This window comes from Oncorhynchus nerka, linkage group LG22 (assembly GCF_034236695.1).
Source record: "Oncorhynchus nerka isolate Pitt River linkage group LG22, Oner_Uvic_2.0, whole genome shotgun sequence".
NCBI classification, from domain to species: domain Eukaryota; kingdom Metazoa; phylum Chordata; class Actinopteri; order Salmoniformes; family Salmonidae; genus Oncorhynchus; species Oncorhynchus nerka.
This window is the reverse complement of record NC_088417.1, coordinates 67848268-67862264: the sequence shown is the minus strand read 5'-3', so window position 1 is coordinate 67862264 and position 13997 is coordinate 67848268. Positions and strand designations below refer to the sequence as shown.

The window sequence follows — 13997 nt, the reverse complement described above, 5'->3', positions numbered from 1 at the left end:
AGGAAGTTCTGTGTTATAATTCAGTATGTTAATTGATCACGCTACTTAACATGCAGAGTAGCGTGATCCAAAATCCTAAGTCTAATTGAAAAAGCATCATTGTATAAATGTAGTTACTTGAAGATATCTCTGGGAACACACACTCATTGTGATTCTTGTTTACTCCACTGTAGCCTATATGGCCCTCATCATCTTCACATACACAAGACTTTTACAAGTGCTCTCTAACTATAATAGCTATAACAGTGCAATTATTATGAGTGGAAACAACTTTACAACTAAATGTGCTTCATTGTATAGTGCTGTTGCAATGTTATTATTTCATGAATGTCTTACTGTATTTATAGTTACACAGAGAAATGGCAGGGTTTCAATTATAGACACTAACTGTTTTACACCCTATTGATGGTATCTTCTGGCCCGGGGGAATTTTGTTAAGATCCCTGACGCTTGTTCTGTCACGCCCTGATCTGTTTCACCTGTCCTTGTGATTGTCTCCACACCCTCCAGGTGTCGCTTATTTTCCCTGGTGTATTTATACCTGTGTTTCCTTTTGCTCTGTGCCAGTTTGTCTTGTATGTTCAAGTCAACGAGTGTGGTTTTCCAACACCGTGCGACTGCTAGTCTTTTACTAGTCCTCCCGGTTTTAACCTTTGCCTGTTTTTCTGGACTCCATTCCCGCCTGCCTGCCCTGACCGCCATTGTGTACCTCTGGAACTCTGAACTGGTTTTGATCTTTTGCCTGTCCACGACCTTTCTCTTGCCTACCCCTTTTGGATTGGTAATAATCATCTTGGACTCTAACCATCTGCCTCCTGTGTCTACATCTGGGTCTCGCCTTGTGCCCTAATGTCTTGAACGACAAAATGAATCGCATGCAGTATGGTTTAAACATGAGGAACGTATCAGTGAGCAACAGTAATGGTTGGATTACTACACACCTTTGCATGCTCCAAACACCTGTGTGTAAGTAACTGGAGATGAAGTGTCATTTGTCAACTGGATGTGCACAAAGCCTGTGGATCCCTGAGAAATTTCTACAGTAAGTGTACCTTTTATTTGAAAGATTATCTCGTTGGTATGAAATAAGTGACATCAGCATATGTTTCAAACAGGTTTAAAAGCAATGATTTGAGGTTTCTGAACTTTAAAACAGTGTCCGAATTGTACTTCACATGGAGGCCAACCATTGGCGACTGTAACCGCTGAAAACCCTCCATATGGAGAAAAGATTTAAGAGCTAGGATTATTGGTGGTCATGTATTGGAAGTATGCACCTGTTCCTTTGGTAGATAAAGCTGACATCAAGAAGTGTCTTATTTGCACTGTTTAATCTCAGTCCAGTTCATGCAGGCATAGTGGTTGCTTCCCACAGCTTAAACCTCATTGGCCTTTATGGTACAGGAACAAACCATCCACACACCCATATCATGCTCTGAAATTACATTCATAAGGAAACAGTTGTTGTGGATTACTCCAGCAAATGTATTGTTTCCATATATTTGTGTTTGAAACCATTCCACTTCAGCCATTAATGAGTTAATCTTCCCCAATTAAGGTGACACCAACCTCCTGTGGTGGATTCATAGGTGCATTGCCAACAATCACAGGAGTGCAGGAGAAGGTAACAACTTGTGATCTGATTTTCACCCCACCCTCGTGAGAATGCAGGAGCAATTGATCAAGGTGTATTACCATTGGTTCACTGCATATTGATCTGTGTTTGGAGCCCCACAGTGGAGATGTCATAAAACCTAGTGGTCAAAACGGGGAAATGGTTCCAATCATTTTTCTACAGGGTAAATAAACACATACAATAAGGTCTGTTTCGTGTAGGATGACCCTGGTGTGAAGTTTTGATAACCATGTAAGTGTAACGATCGTCGTATGAAGGAGTGGACCAAAATCAGCGTGGTAAGTGTTCATGATAAATTTAAAACGCAAAACACTCAAACAAAATAACAGGGAAAACCAAAACAGTCTTGTCAGGTGCAGACACTAAACAGAAAACAACCACCCAAAAAATCCAAATGAAAAAGGACAACTTATATATGATCTCCAATCAGAGACAACGATTGGGAACCACACCAACATAGAAATAAAGAAACTAGAATGCCCACCCTAGTCACACCCTGGCCTACCCAAAATAGAGAATAAACCTCTATGGCTAGGGCATGACAGTAAGTCTCTAGCGGACAAGGTTACTTTTTTATCAATGTATTCAGGTCTATTTACACTCAGATTCAAAAATGCTAATTAGCATCAAAGTAGACGTCATGCAAGACTACCAAGCCCTGCACGCTCCTGCAAGTCATCTTGAGCTGGCATCTTTTCTTACAGGTACATTTTTTTTAAATGTAGCTAACATTAGTTCACCCAGTCTTACATCTTCCTCGATTCAGCATTCTCATCCAGCTCATGGCATTTGTAGTTCTTTATGATAGCCTAATTAGCATTTCATTTGTGGGGGGTAAATACAGGCAAATATATTGATAAAAGTCACCTTGTCCGAGAGAGATTGTGGCTGTGGAAACCAGTTCTGTTTGACTGAGGCCTAGCAGCTCTGCTGCCTCTGCAAGGCTTCAAATAGAGTACCACAGTAGTCATAATACCCATAAAACATAGCGGTCAAACATGGAAATGGTTCCAATCGTTTTTTCACCATTTATTATTCCCAATGGGGATTTTAGAAACACTTTACATCAGAGGAAAGAGTGCATCCTACTGGTCCTCTAACACCCCTTCCAGCAGCAACTGGTCTCTGATCCATGAACCAACCAAACATAGACGACCAGGTGAGGGGAGTTCCTACTAATTAGTGATCTTATTGTGTCAATCAAGGAGCGAAAAGCCGCAGACACTCTGCCTTAATTGTAAATATTTATTAAAATACAATTGAGGCATTGTACTGCTCAACATTTTTTTGTGCTTCAGGCCTTACCCAGAGGAGGTGGCTCTGGAGTAGACCGAGCTGGAGGGAAACCTGGAATGGAATTCCCCACTCCATCAACTGGAGAAAGACCTTTTTGAGAAATAACTTCCACCTTTGCACATTAATGGTTGGCCTAAAGCTACTTTGTCCATTTTATTTATATATAAAAAAAAGTCCATACTCTTTGTTAAATCTGTCTCCTTGGCCTCCCGGGTGGCGCAGCGCTAGCTGTGCCACCAGAGACTCTGGGATCGCGCCCAGGATCTGTCGCAGCCGGCCGCGACCGGGAGGTCTGTGGGGCGACGCACAATTGGCCTATCGTCGTCCGGTTTAGGGAGGGTTTGGCCGGTAGGGATATCCTTGTCTCATCTCGCACCAGCGACTCCTGTGGCAGTCCGGGCGCAGTGCACGCTAACCAAGGTCACCAGGTGCCCGACACATTGGTGCGGCAGGCTTCCGGGTTGAATGCGCGCTGTGCTGTGTTAAGAAGCAGTGCAGCTTGGTTGTGTTTCGGAGGACACATGGCTTTCGACCTTCGTCTCTCTCGAGCCCGTACGGGAGTTGTAGCGTTGAGACAAGATAGTAATTACTAACAATTGGATACCATGAAAAAGGGGGTAAAAATATATTTTTTAAATATTTAAAAAAATCTGTGTTTTTGGTCTGTCTGATGCTCTTCTGGAGATGTGCCAGTGGTGAGCCATTGGTTTTGCACCAAGGAGTAGAAATTGATCAGTTCCCTTCTGCTGGGAGACCAATTATTACTAGGGGAGATTAAAGAGTGCAGTGCAAGGAAGAAGGCTCCTCTCCCTGAGAAGACTATGCAAATCTCCATTGCCATGAAGGTAGGGACCCTGGAAACACAAGACACAGTTGCTCATACAGAGAGGCCATGTGTGTCATTAATGGGTGGCTTTTGGACTTGCTGCCGGTATGTCACAGGCACGCTGAGGAGTCAGCGATTACCCTCAGGCCTAGAGCTAATGAAGCGAAAAGCTGTTAACAGCCCTGACCCTTGTCATTTCCTATTTTCCTCTTCAAGTGCAGAGTAACAGATCCATCTTCAACATGGATAAAGTAAACAGACTCAGATCCACCACTTAGATTCTTGCCATTGATTCTCTAAACATCTATGCCTTCCTTAGATTATAAAGAATATGTGCTAAGGAAAAGATGTTAACAGAAAACTGTCTCTCTAGTCTTGGACAGACATTATGTAAGACTTGGCTTTTGATTAATGGGCTGAAGTATTCCCCCAGTGATTTAAAGAATGGACTAACTAGGAGCCAGTGCAGGGAGCCGGAGCTCGCACAGTGAGAAGTCCCAAACATACTTAAGAGGTTCTGTGACGCTATGGAATGCAAACATGAGCACGCACACACACATTCACTGACATTTTCACTCTCCCCCTCTCTGTCTGGCAATCAATGATTGTAAATAAAGCATGTGTAGGCCTGCCAGTGGTCATGACCTGGCACGCTGCCCTTCATACACTGTTTCCCCCACCTTGATATAATACATACAAAACCCCTCCTTTGAAAATAATAGCCCAAATTGTGAATGTGATAATGAATGGAACTATGTGAGACTGTCAGTGTATCTTCATTTGTGCAGATCCCACTGCTTTTCTATCTAGGCTGAACAAATGACAATATACTCAATATGAAATTGAATATGTGTGAGCCAAAATACTCATCGCTTTTAATCAAGTTTGCAGTGCACTTTACTAAGAATTGATATGAAAGAGATATAGCCTCAGCAAAACAATCATTCCCCTTGTCTGATTATCAACCGCCACCCTGGCAGCTAAATTATTATGATTGGAAACAGGTAAAAAAAGAAAGAATCTGCTCTAAATGACATTAAAGAATACACCAAAAACACATCTACTTTGTCACAATCTCTATCTCTAATTTTCTTTATGCCAGTTTATAAAGTGTCTGGAGTTCCATTGGTAGCACAGCAATAACATGCACTCTTTGGTTTGGAGCTGAGGGGAAGTTACTAATTGACTGTGGAGACATGTCAATGTATATGCTCTTTGATCCCTCCCATTAAAGAATAAAAGAGTAGGGGACAGGACACAGAATTGTTGAGACATTCAACCACTGGCCCTGAAACTGTGGGAGGCTGCAGTAGGTGGATCTCAGTCTGCTCACTCTAACCCCCACTTCAAACATCAGTGCTTCAAAAACACAAAAACCTTGACAATCAGTGATTCTCTATTCTATTCATGACATTGGAAATGCATTGTGTATAGCCTACTATTCATATACTGTAACTGATTCAGATTGCATCTATTGTGGTAGGGGAGAGTGGGGAATGTATATATTTGGGAAGAGTCCGTGGAGTCCGTGAAGGAAGAAACCACATGGAAAAAGTGATAAGCAAGTTAGGTCCCAAAAAAATGGTTTTCACCAAGTCAAATTAATGTGTTAGAGGTTTCATAATCAATCAAATGTATTTATAAAGCCCTTTTTACATCAGCAGATGTCACAAAGTGCTATACAGAAACCCAGCCTAAAACCCCAAACCGCAAGCAATGCAGATGTTGGAACATGGGGCGGCAGAGTAGCCTAGTGGTTAGAGCGTTGGACTAGTAACCGGAAGGTTGCAAGTTCAAACCCCCGAGCTGACAAGGTACAAATCTGTCGTTCTGCCCCTGAACAGGCAGTTAACCCGCTGTTCCTAGGCCGTCATTGAAAATAAGAATTTGTTCTTAACTGACTTGCCTGGTTAAATAAAGGTAAAAATTAAAATAAAATAAATAAAAATGGTGGCTGGGAAAAACTCCCTAGAAAGGCAGGAACCTGTAGGAAGAAACCTAGAGAGGGACCATGCTCTGAGGGGTGGCCAGTCCCCTCCTGGCTGTGCCGGGTGGAGATTATAACAGTACATGACCATTAAGGCCGGGTTGGTCTCCAAGATGTTCAAACGTTCATCAAATAAAATAATATGTTATTGGTCACATATACATGGTTAGCAGATGTTATTGTAGTGAAATGCTTGTGCTTCTAGTTCCAACAGTGGAGTAATATCTAACAAGTAATCTAACAATTCCACAACAACTACATAATACACACAAATCTAAGAAAAGGGATACAAATATTTATTTAAAAATATATATTTCACTGTTATTTAACCAGGTAGGCCAGTTGAGAACAAGTTCTCATTTACAACTGCGACCTGTCCAAGATAAAGCAAAGCATTGCGACACAAACACAGAGTTACATATGGAATAAATAAATGTAGGGTCAATAACACAATAGAAAAAATATATATACAGTGTGTGCAAATGAGAAGATTAGGGAGGTAAGGCAATAAATAGGCCGTAGTGTCGAAGTAATTACAATTCAGCAATTAAACACTGGAGTGATGGATGTGCAGAAGATGAATGTGCAAGTAGAGATACTGGGGTGCAAAGGAGAAAGGAAAAAAACTATATGGGGATGAGGTAGATGGGGATGGGCTATGTATAGGTGCAATGATCTGTGAGCTGCTCTGACAGCTGATGCTTAAAGTTAGTGAGGGAGATTGGAGTCTCCAGCTTCAGCGAAAAATCCAATCAGGAAGTGACTCTTATTTTGAAAGCTCTGTGTTCCTATGCATCACTATTGACCATTGAAAGGGATATCAACCAGATTCCTTTTTCTATGGCTTCCCTAAGGTGTCTACCGCCTTTAGACATAGTTTCAGGCCTTTATTTTGAAGAATGAGCGTGAACGACCACATTACGTAAGTGGTCAAGTTGGGGCTCTCAGAATGATTTTTGTGCAAAAGAGAGAGGCGGCCATTGTTCCTCCCAGTCCTAGTGAAAAGCCAACTGTCCCGGTTGATATATTATCGAATAGATATTTGAAAAACACCTTGAGGATTGATTATAAAAAACGTTTGACATGTTTCTATAGACATTATGGATATAATTTGGAATTTTTGTCTGCGTCGTCGTGACCGCTATTTCCGCTGGATTCCTGGGCATAACACACCAAACTAATGGAGGTATTTGGATATAAAAAATATCTTTATGGAACAAAAGGAACATTTGCTGTCTAACTGGGAGTCTCGTGAGTGAAAACATCTGAAGATCATCAAAGGTAAACGGTTAATTTGATTGCTTTTCTGATTTTCGTGACCAAGCTTCCTGATGCAAAGTGTACATAATGCTATGCTAGGCTATCGATAAACTTATACAAACGCTTGTATTGCTTTCGCTGTAAAGCATAATTTCAAAATCTGAGACAACAGGGTGATTAACAAAAGGCTAAGCTGTGTTTCGCTATATTTCACTTGTGATTTCATGAATATTAATATTTTTTAGGAATATTTTTTGACTGTTGCGCTATGCTATTCAGCGTTGCTGGTGATAAATATACTGGATCCGGGATGGGTAGTTCTAAGAGGTTTTAAGAGCAGTTGGAGGCCATGGAAGGAGAGTTGTATGGCATTGAAGCTAGTCTGGAGGTTTGTTATCACAGTGTCCAAAGAAGGGCCAGAAGTATACAGAATGGTGTCGTCTGCATAGAGGTGGATCAGAGAATGACCAGCAGCAAGAGCGACATCATTGATGTATACAGAGAAAAGAGTCAGCCCGAGAATTGAACCCTGTGGCACCCCCATAGAGACTGCTAGAGGTCCGGACAACAGGCCCTCCGATTTGACACACTGAACTCTATCTGCGAAGTAGTTGGTGAACCAGGTGAGGCAGTCATTTGAGAAACCAAGGCTGTTGAGTCTGCAGATAAGAATGTGGTGATTGACAGAGTCGAATACGGCTGCTCAGTATTGTCTTTTATCAATGGCAGTTATGATATCGTTTAGGACCTTGAGCGTGGATGAGGTGCACCCATGACCAGCTCGGAAACCAGATTGCATAACGTAGACTGTATGGTGGGATTCAAAATGGTCGGTGATCTGTTTGTTAACTTGGCTTTTGAAGACCTTAGAAAGTCTAGAGTGTCTCCCCCTTTGAAGAGGGGGATGACCGCAGCAGCTTTTCAATCTTTGGGGATCTCAGACGATACGAAAGAGAGGTTGAACAGGCTAGTAATAGGGGTTGCAACAATTGTGGCAGATAATTTTAGAAAGAGAGGGTCCAGATTGTCTAGCCCAGCTGATTTCTAGGGGTCCAGATTTTGCAACTCTTTCAGAACATCAGCTATCTGGATTTTGGTGAAGGAGAAATGAGGGAGGCTTGGGCAAGTTGCTGTGGGGGGTGCAGGGCTGTTGACCGGGGTAGGGGTAGCCAGGTGGAAAGCATGGCCAGCTGTAGAAAAATGCTTATTGAAATTCTCAATTATTGTGGATTTATCAGTGGTGACAATGTTTCCTAGCCTCAGTGCAGGGGGCAGCTGGTCCATGGACTTTTGTGTCCAGAACATTTTGGAGTTTGCGCTACAGGATGCAAATTTCTGTTTGAAAAATGTAGCCTTTGCTTTCCTAACTGCCTGTGTGTATTGGTTCCTAACTAACCTGAAAAGCTGCATGTTGCGGGGGCTATTCGATGCTAATGCAGTACGCCACAGGATGTTTTTGCGCTGGTCAAGGGCAGTCAGGTCTGGAGTGAACCAAGAACTAGATCTGTTCCTGGTTCAACCTTTTTTGAATGGGGCATGCTTATTTAAGATAGTGAGGAAAGCACTTTTAAAGAATAGCCAGGCATCCTCTACTGACATTATGAGGTCAATATCCTTCCAGGATACCCGGGGCAGGTCGATTAGAAAGGCCTGCTTGCTGAAGTGCTTTATGGAGCGTTTGACAGGGATGAGGGGTGGTCGCTTGACCGCAGATCCATTACGGATGCATGCAATGAGGCAGTGATCGCTGAGATCCTGGTTGAAGACAGCAGAGGTGTATTTAGAGGGCAGGTTGGTTAGGACGATATCTATGAGGGTGTCCATGTTTACGGATTTGGGGTTGTACCTGGTAAATTCATTGATAATTTGTTAGGTTAGCAGAAGGGCCTTAGGGGGACGTCGCGACGGAAGAGTGTTGTAGCCCCCTCGGACGGTTACCTCGGCAGACCAGTCGTGATGGATCAGCAGGGCTCCGTGTACGCAGTAACAGGGTCCAGGCCAATTGGCAAAATAGGTATTGTTGCCCAAGAAATTGGCTGATGGACCTTTTCAGCAAACAGTCCGATATGCTCTAGGCGGCTAGCAGGCTAGCGAATGGGCCTTCAGGGGACGTCGCGACGGAGAAGCCTGTTGAAACCCCCTCGGGCGGATTACGTCGGTAGACCAGTCGTGATGGATCGGCGGGGCTACGTGTCAGCAGTAAAAGGGGTCCAGGCCAATTGGCAAAATAGGTATTGTAGCCCAAGGAGTGGCTGATGGACCTCTTCAGCTAGCCGGGAGATGGGCCTAGCACGAGGCTAGTTCCAGGCTAACTGGTGCTTGCTTCGGGACAGAGACATTAGCCAGGGGTAGCCACTCGGATAGCAGCTTGCTAGCTGTGATGATCCAGGTGAAAATGTTCAGAGTTTTCGGTAGGAATCCGGAGATGTGGAGAAAAAGCAGTCAGGTATGCTCTGGGTTGAATCGCGCTGTGCAGACTGGCAGGAGTTGACCGGGCTAAGGTTAGCTGATGACCGCTAGCAGTAGCTAACTGACTACTAGCTAGTTAGCTGGCTAGCTTCTGTTGGTGGTTCTGGTTCTAAAGCGGGTTGCGGGAGAGTATGTTGAAATTGAGGTTAAAAATATATACGAAATATATACGAAGAAAAAAAATACACGGGAAACGACAAGACAAAGACGTCTAAACTGCTACGCCATCTTGGAGTGAGGTGAGCGATGACCGAGTGGCATAGGCAAGATGCAATAGATGGTATAAAATACAGTATATACATATGGGATGAGTAATGCAAGATATGTAAACATTATTAAAGTGGCATTATTAAAGTAGCCAATGATTTCAAGTCTGTATGTAGGCAGCAGCCTCTCTGTGTTAGTGGCAGCTGTTTAACAGTCTGATGGCCGTGACATTATATACAGATCTCTGGAAGGATACACTTTTACGCCTGCTAGGCTAGATCATACAGTCATTGGGTTAGATGCACACAGACCGCAACGAGAGGGATCGAGACAGTTTGTGAAAGTATACCTTATCTACTTTGAAGAATTAGTCAAATGATTCAATCAAACAGCTCTGCAGTATACTTAGGCATATAGCTAAATAGGAAGACAGTACAGTATGGGGAGCACATAGATACCATTATACGGTCTGGCTGGCTGACTGATCCTGCCGGAGCAGAGATGATGGATGACTTTAAGGACTGAAAAATATAAGCTATTTTTCAGTCTCTCGGTCCCAGCTTTGATGCACCTGTACTGACCTCATAGATGACCAGCAAGGTCAAATAATAATCACAGTGGTTGTGGAGGGTGCAACAGGTCAGTACATCAGGAGTAAATGTCACTTGGCTTTTCATAGCCGGGCATCCAGAGGTTGAAAGAGCAGGTGCTGTAGAGAGAGAGTTGAAAACAGCAGGTCTGGGACAAGGTAGCACATCCGGTGAACAGGTTAGGATTCCATAGCCGCAGGCAGAAGTGTTGAAACTGGAGCAGCAGCACGGCCAGTTGGACTGGGGACAGCAAGGAGTCATCAGGCCAGGTAGTCCTGAGGCATGGTCCTAGGACTCAGGTCCTCTGGGAGGGGAGGGAGAGAAAGAGAATTAGAGGGAGCATACTTAAATTCACACAGGACACCGGATAAGAAAGGAGAATAACACCAGATATTACAGATGGACCCTAGCCCCCCGGCACCTAGACTATTGCAGCATAGATATTGGGAGTGGGTCGGGAGACACTGTGGCCCTGTCCGACAATACCCCCAGACAGGGCCAACCAGGCAGGATATAACCCCACCCACTTTGCCAAAGCACAGCCCGCACACCACTAGAGGGATATCAACAGACCACCAACCCCCTACCCTGAGACAAGGCTGGGTGTAGCCCTTGAAGATCTCCTCCACCGCATGAGTCCGAGGGGGCGACAAACTGGACAGGAAGATCACGCCAGTGACTCAATCCACTCAAGTGACGCACCCCTCCAAGGGACGGCATGGAAGAGCACTAGTAAGACAGTGACTCAGCACCCGTAATAGAGTCAGAGGCAGAGTGGAGAGAGGGGAACCGGCCAGGCAAAGACGGCAAGGGCGGTTTGTCGCTCCAGTGCCTTTAAGTTCACCTTCACACCCCTGGGCCAGACTACACTCAATCATAGGACTTACTGAAGCGATGAGTCTTCAGTAAAGACTGAAAGGTTGGGACCGAGTCTGTGTCTCTCACATGGATAGGCAGACCATTCCATAAAAATTGAGCTCTCTAGGAGAAAGCCCTTCCTCCAGCTGTTTGCTTAGACAATAAGGAGACAATAAGGAGGCCTGCGTCTTGTGACTGTAGAATATGTGTAGGTATGTATGGCAGGGAAAAATCTGAGAGAGCGGTAGGAGCAAGCCCATGTAAACGCTTTGTAGGTTATCAGTAAAACCTTGAAATCAGCCCTAGCCCAGGAAGCCAGTGTAGAGCGCCTAGCACTGGAGTAATATTATGATCACATTTTAGGGTTCAAGTCAAGATTCTAGCAGCCGTGTTTAGCACTAACTAAAGTGTATTTAGTGCTTTATCCGGGTAGCCGGAGAGTAGAGCATTGCAGTAGTCTAATCTAGAAGTGACAAAAGCATGGATTCGTTTTTCTGCATAATTTTTGAACAGAAAGTTTCAAATTTTTGCAATGTTACAAAGATGGAAAAAGCCTTGAAATATTATTGATATATTCGTCAAAAGAGAGATCAGATTCCAGAGTAATGCAGAGGTCCTTCACAGTTTTTTTTTAGACTACTGCACAACCATCAAGATTGTCAGATCCAACAGAAGATCTCTTTGCTTTTTGGGACCTAGAACTAGCATCTGTTTTGTCCAAGTTTAAAAATAAAAAGAATGTGCCGCCATCTACTTCTTTATGTCTGAAACACGGGCTTCCAGGGTAGGCAATTTTGGGGCTTCACCATGTTTCAACGTAATGTACAGCTGTGTATTGTCCACATAGCAATGAAAGTTAACATTGTGTTCCCAAATGACATCACCAAGAGGTTAAATATATAGTGAAAACAATAGTGGTCCTAAAACAGAACCTTGAGGAACACCAAAACTTGTAAGAGGACAAACCATCCACAGAGACGAACTGATATATTTTGGACAGATAAGATCTAAACCAGGCAAGAAGGTTTCCAATCTCTCCAAAAGAATGTGGTGATTGATGGTGTCAAAAGCAGCACTAGGGTCTTGGAGCACGAGGACCGATGCAGGGCCTTGGTCTGACACCATTAAAAGGTAATTTACCACCTTCACAAGTGCAGTATCAGAGTTATGATTGTAGTTATGATTGATTGACAGAGTTAAAATCAGACTGAAGCGTTTCATGTACATTATTTTGTATTCAGGAAGGCAGATTCAAAGAGGAGTCCGTAGTTTGCTTTCTAATGATCATGACCTTTTCATTCATGAATTCTTCACTGCTGAAGTGAAAGGCATCCTGTCTTGGGAATGCTGCTTTGTGGTTAGCTTTGCGACACTATCAAATATACATTTTGGCTTGTTCTTATTCTCCTCAATTAGGTTGAAAAATAGGATGGTCGAGCAGCAGTGAGAGCTCTTCGATATTGCACTGTACTTTCTTTCCAGGCTAGTAGGAAGACTTCCAGTTTGGTGGAGCTCCATTTATGTTCCAATTTTCTGGAAGCTTGCTTCAGGGCTCGGGTATTTTCTGTATACCAGGGGGCTAGTTTCTTGTGACACAGCAGCTATAAAAAGTGATTGAGTAGGCTGCATAGATTTCATGACCAGAAGCTCAAAAGACAAAAATGCAGTCATTTTGGGGGTGGTAAAATTGAAATTTTCTGTCGTAAATGTTAGCAACACCTCTTCCTTTGCGTGAGGCACAGGGGATATGGTCACTAGTGTAACCAGGAGGAGAGGCCTCATTTAACACATTAATTTCATCAAGTTTAAGCCCTGTTTCAGTCAGGCCAATCATATCAAGATTATGATCAGTGATTAGTTCTTTGACTATAACTGCCTTGGAAGTGAGGGATCTAACATTAAGTAGCCCTATTGTTAGATGTGAGATATCACAATCTCTTTCAATAATGACAGATATTGAGGTGTCACGCCTGCTCCCGCTCCTCCTCTCTGGCGCTGGAAGGCCACTAGGCTCCCCAGCTTTACACACTCCTGCCACCATCATTACGCACACCTATCTTTCCCCGTCACGTGCATGAGCGTATTATTGGACTCACCTAGACTCAATCACCTGTTTATTACCTCCCCTATATTTGTCAGTTCCCCATCTCTGTTCCTATCTGCTGCATTATTTTTTGTTTGTCGTTGTTTACCCGCGTGCTGATGCTGCTCCTATTTTGTTACCTGTCTGTTCCTGAATAAATGCTTCTCATTTCCAGCGTCGGTCCTAACTGAATGCTGAAGCCATCATACTAAGCATCGTGGAGTGCTGGTGTTCAGGTTGGTGGTGACGTCTGGTCCAGGGGCCGCCACTGATGGAACTGGGGGTACCTACGCCAGCTCGTCGGGCTGTCACGCCCTAGCTGGCTTGAGAGATTCTTGCCCCGGTTGGCTCGGAAGGCGCCCCATCCCACGGCAGGCTTCAACCAAATCATCAGGATTTTACGCCCAGCCGGCTCGTCAGGCTTCCACGCCTCAGCGGAATCATCGGGCTTCCACGCCTCAGCGGGTTCATCGGGAGTTTACGCATGCCTGGCTTGTCCAGCACCCCTGCCTCAGCCGACCTGTCAGGCTCGCCCAGGTGGGACGCCGAGGGGGGTACTGTCACGCCTGCTCCCGTTCCCTCTCCCTGGCGATCGAAGGCGCCAGGCTCCCCAGCTTTACGCACTCCTGTCACCATCTTTACGCACTTGAAAATAAAGGAGAGCCGCACACTCTAGCTCAGATGCAAAAATGTAATATCCATCATTACGCACACCTGCCTTTCCCTGTCACACGCATCAGCGTATTATCAGACTCACCTGGACTCAATCACCTGTTTATTACCTC

General features: G+C 44.2%; 1 long non-coding RNA gene across 1 annotated transcript; it reads left to right on the top strand.

Annotated features, from left to right (window-relative positions):
• Positions 1-593: 593 nt before the first annotated feature.
• Positions 594-1824, top strand: LOC135563892 (uncharacterized). The gene is made up of 2 exons (XR_010460638.1): positions 594-1042; positions 1559-1824. It is a non-coding gene; the product is annotated as an uncharacterized LOC135563892 (long non-coding RNA).
• Positions 1825-13997: the final 12173 nt, after the last annotated feature.